At 32.6% G+C, this 22,500-nt stretch overlaps 1 protein-coding gene across 2 annotated transcripts in view; it reads left to right on the forward strand.

Annotated features, from left to right (window-relative positions):
• The window catches only part of LOC137618201 (DNA oxidative demethylase ALKBH2-like), a 208,921-nt gene that overhangs the window by 113,370 nt on the left and 73,051 nt on the right, over nucleotides 1–22,500 (forward strand). The window contains exon 1 of one of the 2 annotated variants that reach the window (XM_068348295.1): nucleotides 2,724–2,753. The exons of the other annotated variant lie outside the window; for it this stretch is intronic. The gene's annotated coding sequence lies outside the window, so the exon portion shown is untranslated. Of the gene's footprint in view, nucleotides 1–2,723; nucleotides 2,754–22,500 lie in introns of those variants that run through there. 2 annotated transcript variants of the gene reach the window in all.

The following is a 22,500-nucleotide window of genomic DNA, read 5'->3' on the forward strand; positions in this document are numbered from 1 at the left end:
GGTTACGTTGAATTCATTGGAGAGGAAAATTATGAGTTAGAAAATTTAAAGATTTACATAGTTGTTATTGTGTTCTTTCACTTTCTTTCAGTAAGTATCCAATGTTTGGTTAATTTTTTTCCCTGGGAGCGTAAGCGTAAATGTGAAATTAGATTATTATTATTATTGTTATTATTACTATTATTATTATTATCATTATTATTATTATTATTATTATTATTAGTTCGAAGACATAAAATACCTATTGTATTCTTCCTTTTTATTTGTTGTTGACTTGGTACAAGAATTACAACTCTGAAGTTATAACTGAATTGTTCGAGGTCTGCATCATTTTCATTTTTCTTGAGTATGCAAATATTTGTAACTATACCTCATAGTCCCAATACCTGTGTTGGAACAAAAGGATTGGAGTCTTTTCTAATGTATTGACTTAAGCTATTCTATTACATATATATTTATTTTTTATCAACAATTTTCTTATGTATTTGTGCCCGGATCATATCTACTGTACTTAGCTTCTATCTGCCCTCTGCAGTCATTATAAATTATTTGACATTGATTTTTTTTTTTTTTTTGGTAGAATATGGAATTGTTGTGGTTAATGAGTCTTCATTTAAAAAGAACAAGAAAAAAAAATTACATCAACTTACCAAGTAGCTTATTACGTATTATAGTTGAACTCCAGACTGCCATATATGTCATTCTTTTTGTAGTCTGTATCTGGATAAATTATCCAAAAGGAAAAACAAGTAGTGCAAGCAAATAAGCGACCAAGATTGATTTGGGGGATGATTGAAGTGTTAAGTATATGTGTATGTGTATGCAGAAGCTGGTCAACCTCTTCACCACACCATCCCCCTTGTATTCCCACCACTTCATATCTTTATCCCTATAATCGTTTTTCAATCATCTTGAACAGTCACATCTTCAAACAGTTTAAACCTTTTACACTGACCCCTTCCAGATTTGCATCACTTACTCATGCGTCTTTTATATCATCAACATTCAACAAACCATCAAAATACTCCACTGACCCACGGCTCCCCATTCACTTCGGACAGTACCTCTGTACTTAGATCTTTTATTCTGAGATCCATAAGTTCTTTAACCGGTCTCTACATTTACTTTTTTGAAAAAAAACTTTATGCCACCAAACATATTCTTCACCTTGTCTTCTCAGATTTTCTTTTAACGGCAATTTTTTCTTCTTTCTGTGGCTATTCTATATACCCACTTTTATGCCAGTACCTGCTCTTCTCAGGTTTTGCATAACCACGCTTTAAATAATCTCTCATTTTCTTTCATTAAACCTTTCATTTCCTCATCCCATCACTTACTACCTCTATTCCCTCTTTTTATCGTCCTATACCTCAAATACTCCCATCATGGAATTTTTAAAATTCTCCATCTAATACTTCCATTGATCTTTAGTACACAGTCCATCCATGTTCTCCCTTTATACGTCTTCAGTTATTCCTATTTTTCACGGGTTGTGATGGCCTGGAGGTAGCGTCCTTGCCTGGTGATTGCCAGAGTCGTTAGTTGCTTTGGTCGCTGCATCCCCACCATCCTTGTGAGCTAAAGATGGGGGGTTTGGGGGAGCCTATAGGTCTATCTGCTGAGTCATCAGCAGCCACTGCCTGGCCCTTCTTGGTCTTAGCTTGGATGGAGAGGGGGCTTAGGCGCTGATCATATATAATATGGTCAGTCTCTAGGGCATTGTCCTGCCTGATAGGGCAACGACACTGTCCCTTGCCTCTGCCATTCATGAGCGTCCTTTAAACCTTTAAACTTATATCTTTTGATTACACTTAGATCAACATTTTCACAGTTTCCTCTCCATTTATGTACTCCTTACCCATGGTTTCAACCAAATAATGATCAGTTATACCTCAAGTCCCTTCCCTACTTAAGATTACATCCATCAACTTACTCTTTCATCTACTTTACATTACCTCGTAATCTAGCAACATATCTTTCTCACTATTTTCTCTTTTCTATGAATACTTATCAACTTCCTTCTTTGAATACTTTATATTGCCAATAATCAAGACATTTTCCAAACACATTTCCAAATATACATTTTAATATACACCAGGAGCTTCACACCTACCATCACCTCCAAAGGAGTGTGCCTTTTTTCCTCATATGCTAATCACACACCGGGTCCTACGGATGTTTGAAGGGTATATGTGCTTAAAGCACCTGTGTTATAATGGTGGTCGTCCACCACAATGTTGAAAATACCTTGTGTTACTCAACTTCTGGGGTAAAATAATATACTTTATAGGTAACGAGTCAATGTATATATATATATATATATATATATATATATATATATATGTATATATGTATATATATGTATATATATATGTATATATATGTATATGTATATATATATGTATATATATATATATATATGTATATATATATATATGTATGTATATATATATATATATGTATATATATATGTATATATATATGTATATGTATATATATATTTATATATATATATATATATATATATATATATATATATATATATATATATATATAACTGTATATATATATATATATTTGCATACATTGGTAATTGAACCATAAATGAGCAGACAGTACTTTTATTATGCATTTGGGGGAAAAGGTTATTTGTGTGTGCATACATACGTTCTCACGAAGGACATATATAATCTTATCTTCTCTTCTATTGCAGGTGAGGTTGCGCAGTGCATGAAAATACAAGCATTGTAATTGTGAGTATTTATTTCGTTATATTATTATATTTTTTATATGTAGCTGATGTGGTGTTTACCTTTGTTACTTCCGCTACATTATTACAATCCTGATATGGCGCTTTCCGTCTGCGTGTGATTCACCATCTTACAATTTTATCGTCTTTATATTCCATAATCCAATAACTGAGATTTTATGGAAGGACTCGTGAACATTTCGTCTCAGACAAGTGCTCTTGTTTTTTATGAATTATTTTGATAATTTTTCTTAAATTGTAGGATATTTCTGAAAAGTAGAATATATATATATATATATATATATATATATATATATATATATATATATATATATATATATATATATATATATATAAATATATATATTATTTGTATGCTAAAACACTGTATAAATTATTTTAAGACAACTCTTTTCATCTTTCTTTTTTTTTAACATCCGTCAACGAATTTTGAAGGAAGTTATATATATATATATATATATATATATATATATATATATATATAATTTATATATATACATATATATATATATATATATATATATATATAATTTATATATATACATATATATATATATATATATTATTTGTATGCTAAAACACTGTATAAATTATTTTAAGACAACACTTTTCATCTTTTTTTTTTTTTTAACCTCCGTCAACGAATTTTGAAGGCAGTTATGTTTTCGACCCTGTTTGTGTGTTTGTGTGTGAACAGCTTCCTGGCCATAATTTTAATTGTAGAGTAAGGAAACTTGCTGGGATTAACTTTTATGTGAGAAGTTGGAAAGGATTAAATTTTGGAAGGTCAAGGTCAAGGTAATGGTCAAGCAAAATGTCCAATTCACGTAATCAGCCATAAGTTTGGACGTTCTTGTCACAGACACTTCAAATTTGGTTCATATTTGAGAGTATGAAAACGCACGCCAATTTGATACATGCTAAGGTCAAAGTTCAAGGTCAAGGTCTAGCTAAACCTCGAGAAATAAGCTGCCATGGCGGAGGTCTGCGCTCTACTGAGTGCCCCTCTAGTTACATTTGCTCAGACAGCTGTTTCATGCATAAACTTAAAATTATCATCGAAGTAACATTACAAAGAAATGATAAAACTTATATAATGGTAGTGAATTCATACAAACGAAAATTTTAGGAATTTAAAAACAAAAAGTGTCGTAATTATTTTTTGAAACAGAGATTTTATATATATATATATATATATATATATATATATATATATATATATATATATATATATATTATATATCTATTTATACACACACAAATATATATATATATATATATATATATATATATATATATATTTATATATCTATTTATACACACACAAATATATATATATATATATATATATATATATATATATATATATATATATATATATATGTATATATATATATATATATATATATATATATATATAATATATATTTATATATCTATATATACACACACACACACACACATATATATATATATATATATGTATATATATATATATATATATATATATATATATATATATATATGTATTACTGGAAATATCTAGTTAATGCAGAATCCCTAGCGGAATTCACCCAACCCCTTCCCAACCATTTCTCACAGCTCAAATATTTTCATAAATTCCTAGATAAGAAATATTCACATTTATTGTTTCTTAAATTTTTACAATTCATTTTTTTCGATTAAATGCACTGCCATTATATTAGGATTGTGAGATCGTTGTAAATATGCCCTAATGGTAGCCATTAGTTGTTGGTTGAAACAGCTGCCCACTAATGTTTAGTAAATAAAGGAACACATTGATAAAATCTGAATCCTCTTTCGAAAAAAAGGTTATAGGAGAATAATTGATGCCGCAGGTGCTTCATCATTTTATAGGAATAACATAATAGAAAGACTATGCCTTGAAAGTTTATAGACTATATATATATATATATATATATATATATATATATATATATATATATATATATATATATATGTATTTACATATATTGTATATATACATATACATATGGATATACTTTGTTCCGAGTTATATTACACGGGAGTTTTTTTTCTTTTTATCAAAGTCAAACAATTCATTCATTTTACTTCCCTATAACAGCGGTCTGAAAAATCAAATATTTTCTTGGTAAAATTTTTTGTTTCTCCCTAGTTGTGGCAAAATGTCTATTTTTTTCTGCCCTACACCCTATGGCAAAAATAACATTATAAAAGCATGCGAGTGAAAAGTAAAGTACCTGTTTTACTTTGAAAAGTTCTGATTCTGATATCTTGTAATCTGATTGCTTCAATAATTCTGTATATTATGAAAAAACAAATAATTCGATTATAGATATAAGCATTCATATAAAGCTTGAGAAAATACAGGGGGCGTTATGATCTCATAGATAAGAAGCATGGATACAGAACTGTTTATTGAAATCTAAATGGGCAAATAAGCATATATTTAAGGGAATCGTATTGTTAGGGATTTGAAGGTTCATGTAAAATTGCTTTCAAAAATATTGTCTAATTACTCAAGAATGCTGTTAGGATAAATATTAAGGTTAAAAATACCAAATATTACTGCACCAATCTCGTAAGTATCTGCACATTAGTTAATATATTTTATGTATTCTCTGCGGATTCTAATAAAGTACTGATAGGCTAGTGAAGGGAATATTGCAAATGCCTGCCGTATACCTATTGCATGCAATGCCTATTTCTGATATACTTTAGTAAGTCATGTAACTGATTTTTTCTCGGAGAAAGACAAAACAATTATTGCCCGCTGTACTGTTTAACTGTTATATTATGAATAATTTCTGTGGAGAAAATGTCTTGACATCAGCAGTTTGTCGACACCTACTTTCATACAGACACATTCCCCTCCGTATCGTACGTCTAGCATTCCACGATACTCCTTTCCGTCCCCAATTTCTGAGCCAATGTTTAACGGCAAGAGCCCGGGTCTTGCACAATGTAAGGCAATCTACACAGACAGAGAGACTTATAATGTGGGGAAACTACGGGCTGCATCATTGCAAAAAAAAAAAAAAAACAACAACATGCTTAGCCGCAAATGTCAGGTAATCTTCAACAACAATAACAGCATAAGGGGGGGGGGGAGGTCGTAACAAAACATCTGCTGATCCGCACGTAAGATGGGGCAATCCAAGATCTACATATGCATCTATTTAGTCTTTAGGGCAAACTACAATCTACAAACAAAAGGTGTGGCAATCTTAACGAACGAACGAACTCTTCCCAATCATTATTCAACTGTACTTGTTCTTCGTTCCCAATCAAGAAGCTGTACTCTCCTCTCCATCTAGTAGAGTAAAGGTATGATAAAAGACAATTTATTAAGGACTGACCAGGACAAAGGGTTTAGGTGACGGCCTTGTTGTCTATCTCGTCGCTACTTGGCCCATTGATCCTCTTCATCTTGTCTGTCACCGTATCCTGTGTTCACCTGCTGGCTGCCTAAAAACACAGAGGACCCTTTGTGCCGTTATGCCATAGTGTATAGCAGTCTGCAACAATAACACTTCCAAATCAGTCACGAGCCCTGTAATCGCAAGAGCCAGTGTATATCGAAGGGCCAGGCAATTTGCAACGAATGAACTTCAAAATTTTTTAAGGAAGCACTCTCTCAGTGTTCATTTCCTCCTTTCACAGAATATCCCAATTGTTCATCCTTCCTGCAACCCTATCGACTTTCCTCCCGTACTATTGCTACCTAAGGTTAAACCATAGATTAAGGGAGCCCTTAATCTATGGTTAAACTCTTCCAAATCTTTCGTAACTTTTCGTTTTTTACCGTTTCTGTCATTTTGCCATCATCCAATATTTTCAATATTCCATTTAAATTGTATTATACTAAACTATATATATATATATATATATATATATATATATATATATATATATATATATATATCTGTATATATATATATATATTATATATATATATATATATACTTAAATAGCTATATTTAGCATAGAATTCATTTTCCTTCTTCCTTTTTTTCTATTTTTCCCAATTGCCTTACTCTTGTTTACATCCATGGTTAACTGTTTCCTCTAAAACACAAAATCCTTTACTACATTTCGAAGCTCCTCTCCCCAGTCTAATGTGTTTTGCACGTACATCATTCAGCTTCTACATTAGAAATAATTTATGGGAATTCTCACCTTATTCCATTAACTTTTTTCCATTCATGAAGTTATTCCTTTGTTGCATACTTGTGGGCACGACTAACCCATCATTTTAAAATTTAAATTTTACGACTTGAACTTTCCATTGATTAAAAAATACTGAGAATACGTACGTAAAAAGTATTGAGGATGTAAAAAGGCCTATAAAAATCCTGAGGATGGGCAAGGGACGAAAAGTTCATGAGATCATAAGGGAATTTTTAAGATAGAATTAGAAGAAATGCAGTAAACACGGTATTAGGGATTTTTAAGAATAAAGGTTATATAAGTTTCCCTGTCATGCCTCCTTGGTGTCTATATATATATATATATATATATATATATATATATATATATATATATATATATATATATGTATATATATGTATATATATATACATATATATATATATATTTATATATATATTTATATATATATATATATATATATGTGTGTGTGTGTGTGTGTGTGTGTGTGTGTGTGTGTGTGTGTGTGTGTGTGTGTGGGACAGGGCACAGCCCCCTGTTGAGATACTACTGCTAGAGAGTTATGGGTTCCTTTGACTGGCCAGACTGTACTTCATTGGATCTTTCTCTCTGGTTACGGTTCACTTTCCCTTTGTCTACACATACATCGAATAGTCTTACCTAGTATTTACAGATTATTCTCTGTCCTCATACACCTGACAAGACTGAGATTACTAAACAATTCTTCTTCACTCAAGGGGTTTACTGCACTGTAATTGTTCAGTGGATACTTTCCTCTTGGTAAGAGTAGAAGAGGCTCTTTAGCTATGGTAAGCAGCTCTTCTAGGAGAAGGACACTCCAAAATCAAACCATTGTTCTCTAATCTTGGGTAGTGCTATAGCCTCTGTACCAAGGTCTTCCATTGTCTTGGGTTAGAGATCTATTGCTTGAGGGTACACTCAGGCAAATTATTCTATCTAATTTCTCTTCTTGTTATGTTAAAGTTTTTATAGTTTATATAGAAAATATTTGTTTTAGTGTTACTGTTCTTAAAGTATTTTAATTTTCCTTGTTTCCTTTCCTCACTGGGCTATTTTCCCTGTTTGGGCCCCCGGGCTTATAGCATCCTGCTTTTCCAACTACGGTTGTAGCTTAGCGATTAATAATAATAATAGTAATAATAATAATGATAATAATAATATATATATGTATATATATATATATATATATATATATATATATATATATATATATATGTATGTATGTATGTATATTTATATATATATATATATATATATATATATATATATATAATATAAACGAGAATATATTTGATTGTTAGAAAATTAACTGTATTTTTATCACTAATCGCAAGACAAAAGCCTTCGCTAGCTTTGGGGGTCCTCCCCCCACTCCGCACTCGACCCCTTTCTCTTGCTTAACTAACATTAAGTCAAGACGAACCATGAAGAAGTCAAGAGGCCCATTCCGAGTTATTGAACCCTCCAAGAGAGACCTCAAGCAGGGCTTTTGGAAATCATGAGAGATCGATCCATTTCGAAAAACTTCAATCTCTTTCCAAAAATCTTCGACAAGAACGTGTGCCTCATGAAAAGCTTCAATATCTCGCTAACGATAATAAAAGAGAAATTTGTGTTTAATCCTCTTCGTAATAGATGTTTTCTTCTTTTAGTTTCGGTGGTCGAGTGTCTGTGTGTGTGTGTGTGTTTTGGCTCCACCATGTCGTTGGTCTTGTGACCTCAGTTGATTTTTGCTTTTGGAGAAGGTGAGAAGTTCGTACGGTTCTTTTCTATATTAATCCAAGAGAGTAAATGTACTCATTGCTGTATCCTGAAGTAGTCAACTCTCTCTCTCTCTCTCTCTCTCTCTCTCTCTCTCTCTGTCTCTCTCTCTCTCTCTCTCTCTCTCTCTCTCTCTCTCTCTCTCTCTCTCTCTCTCTCTCTCTCTCTCTCTAAGAAGAAGAAGAAAAAATACTTTGATTTCGAATAGCAAAGAGAGTGTTGTTTAGTTTCAAAACATGCAGATTAACACGGAATCAGAAGTCATTTCCACCAAAGTTCTCCTTAAAACAGAACATTCAACACAAAAGTACAAGATATACAAACAGCCCAATAAGCCAAAGCAATCTATTCTTTATGCACATATCAGGGGGAACTGCAATCTGTTCCTTAATCAAACCCAGGCCAGAAGATAATGGAAAAAGTAAGGTCAAAATACTCGCAGATTAAGGTCTTCAGTTTCCTCTTGAGAGCCTTAATATCTTCAATTATTCGGATGTCTCGTGGGAGACTATTGTATAGTCTCGGGGCCGCTTATTTAAAGGCTCTGGAGCCTACAGTAGACATGTATCTTGGTACTAATTGTTTGAAACCATCTGTAACTATTCTCGTGTCAGGACGGTTTGTTGGCTGCACGATATGTAGCAATTCTCTGAGATATTTTGAACGACCGGTTCTGATAACATTTGTTACTTCTAGCAGTCGATCTTTTCCAGTTAAGGTTATATTACTTATTGGATGGGAAATTCAAATGCTCTTAGATTATTAATTTTCTTATTCAAAGATTAAATGAGAACGCGAAGGGATGCAATAGTGTAAAAAGAACATTATTCAATGGCAGAAGGGGTGTCCTGTCTCCGATGAAACTTTTTGTAAATATTATTATTATTATTATTATCATTATTATTATTATTATTATTATTATTATTAATGTTGTTGTTGTTGCTATATTCCTTTTCTATGAAATAAGGAATTCTTATACTTTCTACGTTCTTCTATGGTATAAATCTGCCATGGAAGTAAATCCTTTAAAAGTGGATGTAGCCAATATTGTGTTTTCTCTCTTTAAAATTGGAAACGTAGAAACCTCTTTAATTTTTCTCTTATGAATTCTACTGATCCATTTCCTTACGGCCCGGTCACAACGCCCGAACGTTGCTGGAGCGTTCTTTGAACGGTAGGGAGGTGGACCAAACCCTCGAAAATTTAATTTAACATTTTTACGGTCGGTCTTTTATCAGGCTGCTGAACGTAGCAAATCCTTGCATATTTCCTGAATTTTCTTACACCTCTATTATGGAAGTTGCTAATTTATGCAATAAGGGTATTGGTATACAGGATGTCGAAAAGCGTAGCGAAGTGATATTACAGTCACCAACCTGTAAAAGATAATAACAAAGTAGGGTAAAAATTACGGTCGCTGTATCTTAATTAAAATTACGGGGTTTTTTTTAACAGTTTATTAAAAAAAATAAAAGCGACTGAAACTTTTCGACATCCTGTATACCAATACCCTTATTGCACAAATTAGCAACTTCCATAATAGAGGTGTAAGAAAACTCAGGAAATATGTGAGGATTTGATACGTTCAGCAGCCTAATAAAGACCGAACGTAAAAACGTTAAATTAAATTTTCGAGGGTTTGGTCCACCTCCCTACCGTTCAAGGAACGCTCCAGCAACGTTCGGCGGTGTGACCGGGCCTTTAGATATCGCAATACTGTGTGCAAAGTCTTGAGACCCACCTAGTGTTGTCTCGCGAACTTCTCTACATATGATGCGACTCTTTGGTCGTCACAGCTCACGGTTATTACCGTCGCCAACGAAGTTGGGAGGAGGTTATGCTTTCCCCCTCGGTGGTTTTTTTTTTTTTTTTTTTTTTTTTTTTTTTTTTTTTTTTTTTTTTTTTTTTTTTTTTTTTGAACAACTTTCTGGCCACAATTGTACTTATAGAGTAGTGAAAATTTCAGAGATTAATTGTTAAGTTGAGACGTGGAAGTGATTCAAGTTTGAAAGTCTTAGTCAAATGTCAAGGTCAAGGTTTGAGCAAAAGGTTGACCGAATTAACCGTAACCTTAACCCCAAGTTCGCACATGGTTGTCACACCAACTTCAAATACGCCTATGTTCTAAATTGTTTCTGGGATAGGCAAGCTGGTTTCGAAAATAAGCAGCCATGGTGGAGGTCTTCGCTCTCAGAGTGCTTTTCAATTTTTTTTAGGTTTATCGAGTACTTTCACCGTTATAACATTCTAATTATTTTTTCTTTTTGATTCATAGCCAGAGTTCGTATGCTGGGTTCTTATATTTGTTTAATAGAGTTTTGGTTTTTAATCTTATAATATCATCTTTCTTATTCTTTTAAGAATATTGAGGGTGACCTCTGGTTTTGAATGCATGGCAGCAGATCTAAGGACTTTAATAGACATTGCAGTTTACTTAAATTGACTCAAAATTCATATCAGTTTTATATTTACCTGTGCATGATTTTAATCACTGTTTTCTTCATTTTTGTGGGACCACAGAACCTCTTCAGCTAATTTGATGTGTTTAATATTATTCACTCAAAAGTATGATGTCATATTCATAACAATATTAAGCCTAAATCCTAATAAACTCTTGTTTTCCTTTCCGTGTCCAGTTGAGTTATTTTTCGTAAATCTTGTGGTTTGCAATTAGTGAAAAGTTCATTGAAATTGCCTTTGAAAGGAAGTGTGTAAGGATAAGGTTGTGCATACTTGATATTGTAGTTGCCATTTTGGTGGAGCTTTCTAATTATACATTTTTACTGCATTGAACACTGATACTATATTTGTTTTACTGTTTTGTTATTTTTTATTATATTATGTATTATTTTTACGAATATTCATTTTATTCTTAGTTCTTAGTATAGCTAATGATCCTGTGTTAATAGCAGTACTGTCTTTCTCACGCCACCATGTACTGCCACAAGTTACTAACGGAACGTCACCACAAAGACACCCATGAGTGTACACGTGGAATAAGTAGAATGAAGGAAGTGTAATGAAGGTCGTCGATACGAAATAAGGCTAATGAAGGTTTTGAACTCTTATAAAAGCTATAGGAGGTCTTGAATACCAAATAAAGTTGATGGTCTTAAGCATGAAATAAGTTTAATGAAGGTATTAGATACGAAGTAAGGGTAATGAAGGTCTAAATCACAGTATAAGTGTAATGAAAGTCTGCGATACGAAGTAAATGTAATGAAGGTCTTAAGCTCCATATAAGGCGAGTGAAAGTCTAAAACACAAAATAAGTGTAACGAAGATCTTCGATACTAAGTAAAACAAAGGAAGCGATTAGATGCGAATTAAAACTAATGAAGCCCCTAAACATCAAGCGAGACCAACGAATATCTCAAAATAAATAAATCCCTTCGAAACCACTGTCGAGTAATCATGAGATTACGGTGCCCCCCCCCCCCCCAAAAAAAAAAAAGCCAAGTTTATTGGCTTGGTCATCTGCACCAAGAATCTGTCGGTGGCATTCTCCCGTTGGTTTGATATTTAAGGCTCGTCCTTGTGGCTTGGTTTGGGAAGGTCGTGTACCCGGTCACTGACTCACACGACACTACGCGGAGGGGAAAGAAAGGAGCAGACAGACAGACACGCTTCTTGCTTAATGTTGCTTTGTTTGTATGGTATAGATTGTTTTTTTCTGGTAGTGATATATATATATATATATATATATATATATATATATATATATATATATATATATATGTGTGTGTGTGTGTGTGTGTGTTTATGTGTGTATGTGGATTTATATGTTACGGACTTATTCGATTATATTTTACTTGTATAGCTTTATAATACACACAATGACTAAGTTTTATAAGTGTTCTTTAGGTGATTATTTACCCTTCAGGTTTTTACCCATTTATCGTTATTCGTGTAATTTTACTTTTTAATGAAAATTACCCTTTGTCTCGGAATTTTCCGTTTTGGGCTTTTGAACTTATTGCCAGCTTTCTTTTATTTTTTTTAAGTTTAGAATCTATAATTAGTAAATAATCCATTTCTCGAAAGACGGGGTTGTCCAATGGAGGATCACAAGCATTGTCCCATTCATCATAGTTACATCAAAGATAATCTGTTTCTTAAATACCAGAAATCTACATCTTGATCCTTTCTTACGCTTGCATGGAAGTCTGGTGAGCAGGTCCGTGTTCTCTTAAGAGCATTACTATGTAACTATTCACAGTCATGTACTGTAATTACTTGTGCACCTCTTGCTTTAACGAGACCTTCTGGTGTTGATATTGCAGTCATCTTGGTAAGTATGATGTCATTGAAAAAAAAGTATGCGCTTTTATTTAAAAAAAAAATGGTATACGTGAAAACAGCAGGCGAGGAAAAAATTGTGGTAAATTAAGATTAATATCTCTTATGTTTACTGTACCAACCGTGTGTCACACAATTGTACATAATTCCTTTTGTATATATTATGCTTGTATCTTCGCTCTTCCCATTGGTGACCCCGGAGTGACTCGCTCCTCTCACCCACCAATGTGACGGGCCGAGAGAGAAGGTTGTGAACTCAGAGGCAGGATCCAATCAACTGAGTTATATTATTATAGAACACTCTCCTTTATATACAAAACCTCAAGGCAACAGGCCATAACATGTTCACAAGACAGACAATGTCACAGAGGAAAACCGGAGACATGAATTTTCATGTTCGTTTTAGTGCGAGGGAAGAGCGAAGATACAAGCATAATATATACAAAAGGAATTATGTACAATTGCATGACACACGGTTGGTACATTACTGATGAATAGATAAATAGGTGTGGTTCTTTTCCAATAGGTCTCTCCAAATTCATTGTTTTGTCTGAAAAAGTAATGGCCTGAAGTCGCAAGTCCCTGTAGGGATTGGTCTGGATTACTTACATTTGTCTGTGTAATCTTCTTCAACAAACATGAATGAAGTTTTAGAAATGTCAGCCATGTTGGTAGTAGGTTGGCCAGGGCACCAGCCACCCGTTGAGGTACTACCGCTAGAGAGTTATGGGGTCCTTTGACTGGCCAGATAGTACTTCATTGAATCCTTCTCTCTGGTTACGGTTCACTTTCCCTTTGCCTACATACACCTGACAACACTGACATTACCAAACAATTTTCCTTCACCCAACGGGTTAACTACTGCACTGTAATTGTTTAGTGGCTACTTTCCTCTTGGTAAGGGTAGAATAGACTCTTTGCCTATGGTAAGTTGCTCTTGTAGGAGAAGGACACTCCAAAATCAAACCATTGCTCTCTAGTCTTGGGTAGTGCCATACCCTCTGTACCATGGCCTACTACTGTCTTGGGTTAGAGTTTCCTTGCACACTATTCTATCTAATTTCTCTTCTTTTTTTGTTAAAATTTTTATAGTTTATATGGTAAATATATTTTTAATGTCACTTTTTAAAATATTTAATTTTCCTTGTTTCTTTTCCTCACTGAGCTATTTTCCCTGTTGGAGTCCTTGGGCTTATAGCATCCTGCTTTTCCAACTAGGGTTGTAGCTTGGAAAGTAATAATAATAATAATGATAATAATAATGATAATAATAATGTACTTATGAGTAGTATTTTTTTATAGTAGAAGGCATACGCAGTCCGCCTAGTTTCAAGCTGCTTTTACGTTGTGGGTAACTGAATGGGACATGTCCTTGATTTATCTTGCTATTATTTTGTCAGTCTATGATTGATTTAAACTTGAATTGCTTTTTTTCAAATACTGCTTTGTTGGGTTTCATATTTTACTACCACTCTACCGCCCAGATATATTCCTGGTAATGACATTGGTTTGTCTGTGCCATCTGCTCCCAAATTAAACGATTGTTTTTCGCAAAGACCTCAATGCCAGCGATGCACTTCTTTTAATACCCATGTTGTTAAAAAAAATTCCTGGATTCTGAAGATTGGATGATTGGTCTTAACTTTAGGGGTGTTTTTTTTTTTTTTTTTTTTTTTTTTTTTTTTTTTTTTTTTTTTTTTTTTTTTTTTTTTTATCCTGGATTCTGAAGATTGGATGATTGGCCTTAACTTTAGGGGTGCTTTTTTTCTTCTTTCTTTTTTTTCTTTTTTTTTCTTTTTTTTTTTAAATCTTGGATTCTGAAGATTGGAAGATTGGTCTTAACTTTAGGGGTGCTTGTTTTTTTTTTTTTTTTTTTTTTTTTTTTTTTTTTTTTTTTTTTTTTTTTTTTTTTGCTAATCATAAGACCATGGTTTTGAAACTCAGACAGATGGTAGTAGAACAAGTGTTTCTTTTTTCATTTCCTTCAAATTTCAAGTGATGTATTACAAGTAGTTGTTAATGGATATTATATTGGCTACATGAATGTAATCTCTGGCGTTCGTGAGGGTACGGTTCTTGGCCCAATGCAATATATATTTTAGTTGCATAATTTGGGTTGAGCTAGAGAAGTTATTACTTATAAAGATAATGATAGTCTCTTTGCAACAATTTCATCTCTTTAGTGTAAATCTATGATATTTAATTATCTTAACAAATATTAAGTTAAAATTATGAAGGATGAAATTGAGCCACACAAAAACTAAAGGTATGGTTGTAATGTCTAATATAATTTTGCCCAGTGTTCAGTTAACTACAAGCATTTAAATTGAAATTTTAGTTATCATTCTGGACTGAAAGTCCACTTTTTAAACAGCTACGTAAAAAAAATGGCATATAGAGAATAATTTTCAGGATTTTTGGAGGGCTGTTTATCCTGAGTAAATTTCTTTAAATCTGCCATGTTATGAATATTGTTCCCGTTTTTGGTTTTCAGCACATGACACATCTTGAATTGTTGAATAGAAACTCAAGTTCTATTAAATTCCAAATTGCTTATCTTTGATCTTGACGTCAATCCCTGACGCGATGACTCGATTATCTTAATGAAAAAAAAAAAATGTCAAAATTCTGGTCATCCTTCCCATTCACATCAATGAAGTAGTTTTTATAGAAGTTTTGTTTCTCCAATTATGGAATTACGGCTTAATCAATCAAATGTGGTTAAATCGTAGAAGTTTAAACTGGACATTTTTTTAGTCATTTCACATCGGTTTCATTTTTTAGTTCTAGACCTTTATATTTTACTTTGTTACTTTATCTTTTTGTTGTATTCTTTATTTTGATTGTATCATTCTATTTTAATAGCTAAGTGTAATTAATGATAGTGATGATGATGTTACTAATAATAGTGAGGATGAAGCTAATAATTGATAAAATAATACGCATTCAGGTTCTCAATTTGATTATTTAAAGAAATTACATTCATATAACCCCATTTGGTCTCTAAAATTCTATAATGACCCTGCAATTTTAATCAGTTTGTTTTTTATCAGAATGATACTTTCATATATATATATATATATATATATATATATATATATATATATATATATATATATATATATATATATATGTTGTATTCCTTGTCACTTTTGTACTGGTTCAAGTGACTTCACATTACAATTTGTTTTAGGTACTAAAACCAAATTTTGTTTTCAAAACCATTGATTACTTTTTCTCTTAACTATTCCTTTTCAGTCAAGTATTTAGTGTATTCGAGGTATTAATGGAATGAGTTCGTAGTCAAGGGCATTTGTAGGATTTAATGATGATGGCATTTGGTAAGCCAGTCCTGTCAGATTAAATCTACAATTGGAAGGATTATTCAAAGTCAAAAAACCGAGAGAAAAAAATTTCCTAAACCTTAACCTATGATAAGTAGATCAAAGATTTTGCCAAGTTACTTTTAGAAATACATGAAGTCTTAGACTAAATCTGCCTTAGTTCCCCAAGTTTTAATAATCGATGGGATTTGTCAGACTTGGTTAAACACTTTCGTTAAGCATATTCATAAAATGCCAAAATAATTAATTATATCTAAATCATTATTTTAGATTATAGGTCTATTTTGAATGGTATGCTGTGTTGTAATAGTGCCTCTAGTTTTATAATTATTCATAGATGTTTTTCATTGAATTGTCTTATTTCTTACATTTGATGTCTCACCCGATTACTATATTTGGTGTGTGTGTGATTTTTTGTTCGTCCGTCTGTATTCGTTATTCTATTTGATGTTGTTGTTGTTCCTTTTTATAAATCATTAGCTTTAACTAATAATGCAGAGTTCATGTGATGAAAACTCTACATAGAATTTTAGTTTGCAACATTTTTGTATTTTTGTAAATGAGTCTTAAAGCAACGAAATTTTAACGACTATAAATGATCCAAATAAAAATATTTTCCGCCTTGTGATTTTTTTTTTTTTTTTTTTTTTTTTGGCTATTTAGACTCGTGAAATTTAAAATTAATAATCTATTCAATGCCTCCTGTAATGTAACCTTTTGTTTACTTATCTGTACATCCGTATTTTGTGTTATTATTTTTTTTTCTATTTTCTCGGAATATTATACCACTTCTCATTTTAATATGTTGTTTTCATAAATATTTTCTATATTAAAATTTAGAGGTTTGCCTAGTGAATTAATGTTTTTTTTCATACTGAATAAAGAAGACACGAAATTTCCATATGAAAAATAAATAATGAAAAACAGAAAGCCTTTTAAAACGAAAACGGAGAAAGCCCAAATCCTTTGGATTTGAGCAATTAAACATCCTGTAAACCATCCTTTGCATGTGAGACAATTTGAAAGTTATTAAACCGGTTCGTGTTTTATGCTTGTGTAATCGGATTGACAAGGAAGTAGGAAATCCTTTTTTAGAAAGCGTAAAGTAAGATCGTATGAAAATTTAATCTTCTTTGGAGATTTTTAGTCATAAGTATAGTAATGATTAATGTTTTTTTTTTTTATTATTATTATTACAATTTTTAATTAGTAATAACAAAATTCAGGCTACACTATTATTATTGTTATTATTATTATTATCATTATTATTATTATTATTGTTATTATTATTATTGTTATTAATATTATTATTATTATTAAGTCACCATGTTATGCACGGTAATGTATTTTCTGAAAGTAAGTATAAGTAGAAATTCAATGCATAGTACATTTTTCGCTAAATATCGTACCGTTGATTTTTAGTAACTGTATTCTGAGTCGCTTCTGACAGACATATAATTGCGGAAATAACCGTTGAAGCATGTCCTTTTCATTATTACCTCATTCTTAATTTACGTTATTTTAAGATGGTAAAAATAAGTCCACGCGAATCAGTTAGTATATCAGTCCTGCGTGCATGAAAATTTACGTGCAAAAGGTAATGTTGTGTAGCATATCTTTTACCAAAAAAGAAAAAAAAATCTGTCTGTTCGTCCTTATCTTTATATTTTTCATACCTTTTTATATGATTCCTCTTTCTGTTTCCTATCATTCTTGACGTATAACTTTTTTTCTATATTGTAGTTCCGTACTCCTTTTGGTTTGCTTGCTTTATTTCAGAAAAGCGATTATCCTTTTGGGATTTGATAAGTGCATTTTAATGACCTTACCAGGTAGTGGTGCATTCGTCGTAGCAGTAAGTGCATTAGTAAGGACCTTAACATTTGTGTTTGGAATTGGTTGTTTTAATGTTCAAGATTTAGCTGTAGTAACACGGGCATTAAAACTCATAAAGAGTATCAAAGTTCAGACTCGTATCTTCCTTATCTAGTGTTGAAGTTCAAATTTCTAGCTTCAGTGATAGTTCTGAAGTCCATAACCGGTGCACCAATAGATTTTGATATTTCCAACACTATCCAACATTCAAAATTACTTTTATATGGATGACATTATTGTTAAAACAGCATTTTTATCATTTCACCTTAGAGGAAACTTACGATTTATATTCGAAGTCTAAGTTTTTACACAAATTTATCGTTGTGAATATCTTCAAAGCTCAACCTACATCTTGGCACTGAAAGTCCTGACCTCTTGGTTAGTTTCTGCTCTTGAAGATCTTCAAACCTTGAAGAGTTCATAGTCATTCATTGAAAATATATTCGAATGTTTCCTTCCATTTTCATTTGAAGCCAGGCTTGGATTGTTTTCTTCTTTTTCTTTGATGTCCAGGTTAAGATGGTGTAACAACTTTCTTCATTTGAAGTGAACTTTAACTAATAGTTGGCAATATTATTTCCAACGAGCTCAGTTAGCATTCAGCTATCTCATTGGACAGAAGTTTGAATAGGTTATTGCATTGCCTTTGGCAGTTGGACTTCATGAGCCTCCAATTTGGATGTTGATGGTCGTGACCAGTTATTTATTAGGCTTGGTAACAGTTTGGGATAGACAGTTATGAACCTTTGTAAACACTAAGTTCAGAATATTCGCTCCTTGATTTTGTTAGCTTAAAAACTCTGCCAAGATTGAGTGATTCTTAACCAAATAATTAGCAACAAAATTCTAGTGTTCTAGCCTTCTAATTTGTTGCAGAATATTGATAGTGGAAACCCTGGTTCCTTGGAGTGCAACCTAAACAATCCCTAATCTCTTCTTTGATGTTTATGCTGATATTGAATGTAATATAGTAATTTACATCTACGGATGACGGCCTCACAGACTTATGGTAAGTTACCAAGATTGCTCATTTGTGTTTAAATGTGGTATCCATACTTTCTGTGTTGGTTCGTATGAAAGGATTCGTGGTAACTGTGAAATTCAGTGTATAAGGCAGTCCTCATCCGAAGTAAAAGCACTTCAGATATCCGTTTTTATTTTAATGGCATATTAATCTAAAGGAAATTTTCAGTAAAGATTTGCAGTATCACAACTATACGAGTAAGACATATGAACAATGGAAATGTGATGCAAAGTAAGAGGATAGACTATTTCCATTAATAGGGGTTGGTTCTAGAGATGAAAAAACTGGGTTGGCATTACCACATTCATGCTGTAGTTGGTGAATTGGGGAAGAACCCCCCACCCACCTTTTTGTGGAACTCTTTCAAAGCATCAACTGTTTTATATGCCCGCACAGACACAGTGTGCCCTTTGCCTCAATCTTCTATCTAAATTTTAAGACCCTCCTTATCAGTACCTCTTTCTTAACAACATTCAACACTATCTAGGTCTTCTTGCCCTCCTCTTTTCAATAACATGGGAATTCGGAATTCTAAACTTTTTCATTTGCATATCATCCTTCATTATTGTGACATGACCAAACTGTCTGGAGACATTCCTATATATCCTTTCGCTTATCCTAAACGTTTTGATACTTCATTTATATCTCGACTTTTCTCATACTTTCAGTTCTTTTCATGACTCACATACTACACAAGCAACTTCCATTTTTTCTTTCAGTCTGGTGTATCATTTGCCTCAACAACTCCTTCACACATTCCAATTTTGAATCCATAGATAATCAAAGTATTTTCCCAATGTTTTGATACCTTCTCTCTTTTACCTATTATATGACTTGCTTCTTCTCTCATTGTACCAGCATCTGTTGTTTACTCACAAATGCCTATATAAATTGAAGAATATGATCTAAAAGTTTGCTAAAGATAGAAGAGGAAAGAGAGTTTGAGCTGAAAGATCCGAGGATGAGGAAGTTGATTTATGTTGAAAATCCTAGTTAAAGGGATTCATGAGGAACATGGGAAGGCAATTAAGATATTGAATACAGTATTGTTAAGTCATCTAGAATTATTGTATCTTGAACGAGGATGTGGGGATGAAGGAACTTGTCGGAAGAAGAAAGTGAGAAGACAGGGGTATAGGTAATGGAAGAGAATGTGAAAGTTATTGGGACCCAGTATAACTTAGTACATCAGATTAGGGGTAAATTGAGTTAATGAGACAAATGACAGAACCAATAAAATGGGACCATTATGGGTTTAGCTTAAGAAGATGGTTTAAGGATGAATCTAGGGTTACTTTTTGAAATAGTTATAAGATGATTATGAAATTTTAAAGTAATAGGGAAAACCTGTATGAAACATTCATGGACCTAAAAAAAATTTGTGACGAAATGTTGATGATGTACGAAAAATAGGATGAGGAAAGTAGTAACACGTTTTTATAGTGTGGAGGTGATGCATGTGTTAGGGTTTACTGGTAGGAGAGTGGTTATTTAGGTGTAAAATAGGCTGAGATTAGCGTGTTTTCGTTACCATGGTTGTTTAATATTTCAATGGAAGGGGCAGTACTAAAAGTCAAATGAACGGCTGCAGACTGTGTGGAAGTATATGGAGTAAGCTAAATGGCTGATGTGTGCAGATAAGACAATACTGTATTAATATTAAAGAGAAACTTCAGAAGAGTTTGTAAGAGGAAAATTATGTGAGTAAATTTGAGCAAGAGTAAGATGATGAGGGTATTTGGAAACCAGAAGAATAGAGCATTGCATGTTCATGCGAAATGTTATAGAAATAATTCTGTAAAACATCTAATAAGCTAAGTGTCTATGGAAGCCAATGAAAGTATGGGGGTGTTGTTGAGCCAACTTACTTCTATGTTAGTGAAAAAGGGGGGGGGGGGGAAGGTTCAAAGCAAACAGAATGGAAAAGGTTGAAGTCCTGAGGAATAATTGTTTGCATAGTATGCTTGCTGTAAGAAGGATGAAAATATTAAGATAAAGAAAGAAGCGGGTGATGGATAATTGAAAAGATAGATCGCATGGTTTTGTGATGGCTCTGACATTTGGCAATCATAAAACATGATAGGTTGGTGTAAAGACTGTAAGCCTACATTAAGAGCTACGGGGAGAGGTTGCCCAGCAAAGGTCTAGATAGATGACATTATAGAAAAATTGGAAAGGAGGGCCTAAGCATTAAACAAGCAAGAGGGTTTGAGCAAGACCGAGGTGAATGGTGTGTGAAGGTGTGTTTAATTTGATGTTGACGAGTCTTCTTTGCAAGTGAAAGAGGATACTAATGTTGTGGAAGTTTTCTCTCTAGGGAGTTCATAATTGATTTATAATCTTTAGTATGAATGTTACAATCTATGTAACCTTCTCTCTTAATTTCTATATCAAGTTGAACTAGGCCAGTGTGAATAAGTTATTTGCTTTTATATCATGTTGAATTCTTATCCTATTCTGTTTTTAATGTTTTCAATATCTCATTGGATTAGAGGGGGAAATAGAAAAATAGACATGCATGCAGACAAAAAGTTTGATAAGAAATACATCTGTTTGTTAAATTTGGAACAAAGAACCGATGCAAGAGTAAGGGGGATACTGTAAGTAGAGTCTTTGCAGTTCGTCGCATTAGATCTCAAGTAACTCAGGAACCTGGTTCGAGTTTCATGTCAAACAACAAGTAACTGCGATGAATGACTTCAGTATTTTCTTGATATGATCGTGTAATAAGCTTCCATTTTTTCGGCAGGGTTTTTTTTATCATTTCCTATTTTCTTTTTTTAACTTAAATGTTTTGTGATTCCTGGAAAGGTCAATTTGCTCGTGACCACAATAATGGCAATGATGGTCTTCAATCCTCAGATAGGTAACATTAGGTTCCAGATAATACCTTTGTTTTTAGACATGCTTGATGGGATCCCCATCTGTTACAAGTTCACACATTTCCAATTATATTTTCTTATAAACATAAAGTTGAAATTTATCCCAATCATTAGTTTAGTATATTTGTCCTTGTAATGGAAATGGTAGTCTATATAAGCACATTTCCTTCCGGTTACATTATGACGAGTCCAATAACTTAAGCTATTGCTGATATTTTCGTGATATTGCATTTATTGCAAAGGGCTTAGATAACTAGAGAGCATGCCTTCGCCACACCAAGTAGTCTTATTTTGCTCTTAATTCTACTGCGTTCTTGTACTGCGATGTATTTTCTTCAAAATCTAATGTTT

Source organism: Palaemon carinicauda, chromosome 24, assembly GCF_036898095.1.
Source record: "Palaemon carinicauda isolate YSFRI2023 chromosome 24, ASM3689809v2, whole genome shotgun sequence".
NCBI classification, from domain to species: domain Eukaryota; kingdom Metazoa; phylum Arthropoda; class Malacostraca; order Decapoda; family Palaemonidae; genus Palaemon; species Palaemon carinicauda.